The 5,896-nt window shown below is 37.7% G+C and overlaps 1 protein-coding gene across 1 annotated transcript in view; it reads right to left on the bottom strand.

The window, feature by feature from the left end:
• Positions 1-5,896, bottom strand: part of LOC118735739 (beta-1,4-glucuronyltransferase 1) — a gene marked incomplete in the record, with an annotated part of 305,895 nt that overhangs the window by 151,059 nt on the left and 148,940 nt on the right.

Consider the following 5,896-nt stretch of genomic DNA (forward strand, 5'->3'; position numbering starts at 1 on the left):
GCAAAACGTTTGTTAAATAATGAATCTATGCATTATTTGCAAAAATCGACAATTAATTTAAAAACTAGGTAAGTACTTTACTCCAAAAAGGGGGAAGTACATTTAAAACAAAAACGAAAGACAATAATAGCTAATGGGTATGTCGTTGAAAAGAAATGAAAATGAAACAAAAATCATTTGTTGAAATCACGTATGTATATACATAAATATAGTGGCGTTACGCTTGATAAATTAAAATTTCACGACATAGTTTTATTAAAAATGTACATTAGACTGCATCACTCCCCATATAAAAAAAAAAAAAAATCGGTACTGGTTTTCCACTGCAATTATAAAATCTATTATATTTTAAGACTTCCACCAAAATAGCTCGGAAAAATATTAAGATTTACGTGAGGTGGGCCGATTTGAAAATACCTCCAAAAATTTAGTTTTTTATTAATAAAAACAGTTTTTTGAAATGTTGATTAGCAAAGGGTTAAAAAGGGTGAGAAAATACCTTTCTAGTGATATCCCACAAGTCTAAATCGGAAGAGTTTAGGTTCAGTTAATCAAGTTGTTCTTATACAAATCTTTGAAAAAATTTAAAAACAGCATCAAAAATCTCATTATTATGATTCCGTTCAAAATTTTTTTTAAACCTTTTTCTAAATATTGTTATGCAAATATTTTTTAAGCTTAAACTATTTTGTAATTTGAGGGTATTTGTTTCAAAAAGTTCTTTACGAAACTATTTTTATTCATAAAAAACTCCATCTTTAGAGGTATTTTCAAAGCGGTCCATTTGGCCAAAGTCTTAAAATATAATAAACTTTGTAATCCCGCCGGAAAAACCGCAACTTTTTTTGGTGATGCAGTCTAGTACATACATATATATGTAGCCCCGGCAAACTTTGTCCTTCCTAAAATTTTCACATTACTGGATTAAGCAATGGAAGCAACTATCCTAATTAAGATTTTCATTTACTCAGTTTGAACTTTTGCGTTCGATTGTCGCCACGTAGCCGAATTGCCTAAGCTCAAGTACAACGTAAAAAAAATATCCGCGCGTTTCGTTCAGCAATCATAAAGTTGATGGATCGAAATTATGGGACGAGCGAGAGATGATTCCAATATCAAAATTCCGAGACAAGTTAGTCCATCTTGGTTCATCGTAGAACGTAAAAAATTTGAAATTCCTGCTAGTAGACTGAATGAACATTCGCATTCAGCAACAGGCGCGCTAATAGTGCAGAAGTTTCGGAGTAGGCGGCCATTTTGATGTAGTGGTTATCAGTGCGCGCTACCGTTCCACAGGGCCTGGGTTCGAGCCCGGCTTCAGACCAACATCAAAAAATAAGAAAATAAAAAGTTTTTTCAATATGAAAAAACAAACGTAAATTAAGATTCAACGAAAATATACAAAAGAGATATCAAACTAGCCAGATTTAAAAAAGCCTTTGATTTGAAAACATTTTCGATGAGGGTTGCCACTTGTATAAAACGCTTAATTCCATTTTACTAAAAAGTTAAATGATCTATTACAAACTGAGAAATTTAATCAATAAGTGAAATGAAATATTACAACGTAAAAGATATATATGAAACAAGCTTAAGAAATCTTTATTTCAAAAATATATTTAAAGGTGTTGCCACCTGTTTAAAAGTCAAGTTTAATTTAATCTATAGAGTAAATAAAATACATATTGCAATAAGGATGCAGAATGGAAGAAGTTCAGGAAAGCTACATTACAAAAGTACATTTCTATGTAAGTGAATACATATTTCCAATCGGAATATATCGCACGTTTAATAATATCGATGGTCCTCTGCAATAAAATTCAACAAAATTCCCTTACTACTGTTACGTGGCTTATATCTCTAATGCATGTCTAATCCATACTAAAGCTAGTACTAAAGCTTCAGCTAGTAAGGATTACTTCAGTAAGTAGTCGAGATTAGACACCGATTATATAAGGATTAGAGACATGAGCCACTTAACAGTAGTAAGAGTTTTTATTGTGTGATATGTGAATTGTGTCGTTATGGCAGAGGACCATCGATATACAGAATTATTTAAAAATTGAAATTTTGTGGTAAAACGCAATCCAAGTTTAATCGGTTCATAAAATTGGTATACCAAAAGACGGATGGAAAGACACATATCTTCGCCATTTTTGGGAAGTTTAGTCGTCTGTTAAGCTGAGCATATTCTCCTTATCAAGGTGATTAATTGTATGTTGAAATCTCCAAAAAAGTAAATTTTGAATTTGATCTCTATACTATTATTAAGCATGCAATATTTTGCCTTTACAGTAAATTAGTTTGAAAGCAGTTTAGAAATAATTTTTGAAGAATGTTGCACCACTAAAAATAATATGTGTGAAGACTAGAAGAAGTTAACTTTTTAAATATTTTTTTAATTTAAAATTGAAATATTTTCACGCACCATTTAAGTATAAACAAAATATCTAAAAAATATAACATTAAAAAAAAAAACTTTCATTTTATTAGTAAGGTCAATTTCTACAGAGAATAGCAGCGCAAAGCAGATAATCAACTCAAATTTCCACATTAATGAATGAATCACACTTTTGTCTTCACCGAACGAAAACAAGAGCAAACCATACCACCAAACATAAAAACAACAAAAAGAAAAACCACGCCGGCTGCTAATAAAGCTAATTTGACTTCGACCGCGGCGGCTTTATGCTTCATTTGCGTAAAACAAAAGCAAACTATACAATGATAAATAAACTAACAGCCAGAAGACACGGAGAGCATTCGCAAGTAAACAAGCGAGCGGGCGGGCGGACGGGCGGTCAGAAATGTGAATCAAGCAACAGACATGCGAAAAATGGCAAGAAACTCAAGCTTACGCAGTGCAAATATTTACATATGCACATTGCATTGAATAAACATAAATAGTTTCGCATGCATGTGATGGGTATACATATGTATATGTATGTATGTGTGCATTACAGTGCATGCACCATTTGTGAACAATTGCTCCCTTTGAGTGAGTCAATGAGGCATGCAACCACACGCATCGGACACAGTATAATGTAGTGGAGTAGTTCACTAACCTCACAAACATTGCCTACAAACTTACACACACACATAAATGTACCATAAATTATGGGAAGCAATTAGAAAGTGTCAAAGAAGATAAAAGATTATTCTCACTAATTTAGTGTTCTTTTGAGAGTTCATGAAACTGTTGCATGCAATAAGTGACGAGGGTCATTGCCACGCTACGGTCACATACAAAGCGTTTCGTAAATGTTCAGCAGTCGAGCCAAGCCATTGACATCCTCGTTATATTTTCATTTCTCTTTTCAAAGAACGAAAAATTCTCACAGCAGGTTTCTTAAATTTCCTCCACATGCCTCAGTGACTCAAATGATAGACGGCAATCTATGCGATTGGTTGAAAGAGGTTTGCTAATTCATCGAGACCGAGAGAAATTGAATAGGAGGCCTCTTAGGATGGTATCTCCTTTCAACTACATATTAATTTTTATGTCCCGAAACTCTTGCAACCAATTAGGTGACATTTTTACTTAAACTTAAATGGAATGCTTTCGAAATAGCTCGCCTATTAACAACAACAAGGCATAGCCTACCCTTTACGAAATACACCAACCGTTCTTAAATACATAGATAAGGGGTTACAAGGCAAATATGCTGCTCCAACTAGATTAGAAGCGACTAGTACACATGGTGGACGAAGTTTCAGACATTATCACAGCCACCGTATGCCTCCTGACGAAACCAGAGCCTTATTTAAAGGGTGCGTGCTTCCGGTAAGGGAACAAAATTCGATGCTGATCGAAAAATTTTTGATCGGGTGCAACTCCATATAGCTACTTTAGGGACCTGTAAAGCACGCTAGGAATCATATTCCCAGAAAGCACGTACAATATTTCGAACCACATCCAACAACTACTGGACCATACGATCGCCATGTGAATACCATTTACCGGACCCGCGTTAATCTAGGTCAATTACCTTTTGAACATTATATCCGGCGAAGTTTTTCCCTCCCCTGCCTTAGGTTCCGATAGCAATACATCCCAGAGAAGGATTGTGTAGCGAAACAGCCAAAAATTGTTCCATCGTGCGTTGGTAAACAGTTGACTCAAAAGCTCTAAAAGGTCTAGGTCTCTAGACATTGAGAAACCTAACTCTTTTAAATTAAAATAAAACAAGCTAATATGGGTACCAGACCATAGGAGAATTGAGGAGAAGGAAATAGGTAAATTGACATCTTCTAATCAAGTGCGTTGCTTTTCCGAGCAGATGGGAAAAAAATCTAGACCTAGGACATTCATTCCGTACTCCCTTAGCTTATCTGAACTTTTTATGCACCTTAGGGTTAACAGAGTCGTTTGAAGAGCAGAAGCCGCAATAGTTTGTTGGGTCGCACTAAACGTCTCACATTAATATGCACTAGCGAACGTTACTGACCACCTACCCACACCCAAAGATCCCAATTTGGAGATTCGACAACTAGTAAACCTGCATAAGCGGAAGAAGTGGGAAAACATTGTAAGACCTGGAATTTCTCTCCCTGATGTGCGCAAGTTATTGTCGACCGCATGGTCGCTATTCAACCTTACGAAGCGCGATGAAAGAGGTGAAATTTAAACTGTCAAAACCAAGAGTTTTCGCCAGCGGCAAACCACAGTTAGCCATCGATAGGGCAAAAGCCACAAAGAAATGTGCATGCTGATGCTGAGAAACATGAGACGAGTGAGAACAGACTACCTTAGCAAGGTCAATCAATGGCCATTCTCAGCATTTACGATTTGTGGAAATCGAGCTAAGTGGTCCCACTGCTTAAGCCCGCGCGGAAGCCTACCAAAAAACCGAGAGGGTTCTTATCGTCCGACAACAGTCTACTCCCTCGTAGTGAAGACACTTGCGCCTTGAAATTCCGGCAGTTTACATAGCATCTGACCCAATCGAAGCATCAACATGGCCTCCCGAAAATTGCACAGCACCACCAACGCACTTAACCACATAAGCATCCACTCGTAGCCAAACCGCAATCGTTCTGGTAATAGAACAGTCCAGTTTCCTCCGTTGTTTAATTTTTATAGTCTGCTGTCTAATATACAGAACCGCAATTAAGTTCGTCCTCAGATTTCTCGTCGACTGATTCTAAAATATACGGCGGCAGTTCGGTCACCGGGAACTAGTGGGACGCAGTGATTGAAGCTTCAAACTTTCCCCAGTACATAACTTCGGACAGCTGCAGGGTGCCTTCTGCTGTCGCCTGAACATCAACTCCCGCTCTGCTAATGTCGTCATTGGTGTTTAAAACCCAACTAAGAACTACCGTAATTACAGGTTCTCTAAAAGAGGCGCTGGATGCTCAAAGCAAAGATCCGAACGCCGGAGAGCCTTTCGGGTGTTGATTCAATGCGCACCGAGGTACTTAATTCTTAGTTTAACGAATACCGGGCAGCTGAGAAGAAAGTGATGAGATGATCTCACCTCGTCTTCTAAACAGCTGTTGCAATAGAGACCCGTAACGAAATTAAGTCGCACTGCGTGGGTTCCTAAAGGACAATGTACACCTGTATGAATAGAGAGCTTTTGCTTAGCCAGCTGCAGAAGCTCACTTGACCGCCTTGCAACTTTGCATGTAGGGGAGCCCATCTATCTAAGAGTAGGCCACAGGTTGCCAACGAAACTCCTATGCTCTCCCTGTACGAGGTGATGGCCCCGCGGGTGACCTGCCTAGCCAATTCATCAGCCCACAAATTTCCAATTAAGTCACTGTGTCCTGCAACCCAAATCAACTTGATTTGGAAATATTCTAAAGCATTGGAGAGCGAGGTCAGGCATTCTCCGACCAAGCGCTCTGATTGCTGCTAATTTATCAGAGTAGATATTTACTATCGTAGTCG

The sequence above is a fragment of the Rhagoletis pomonella genome, unplaced genomic scaffold, assembly GCF_013731165.1.
Source record: "Rhagoletis pomonella isolate Grant_MI unplaced genomic scaffold, Rhpom_1.0 Rhpom_scaffold_00003, whole genome shotgun sequence".
Taxonomy (NCBI): domain Eukaryota; kingdom Metazoa; phylum Arthropoda; class Insecta; order Diptera; family Tephritidae; genus Rhagoletis; species Rhagoletis pomonella.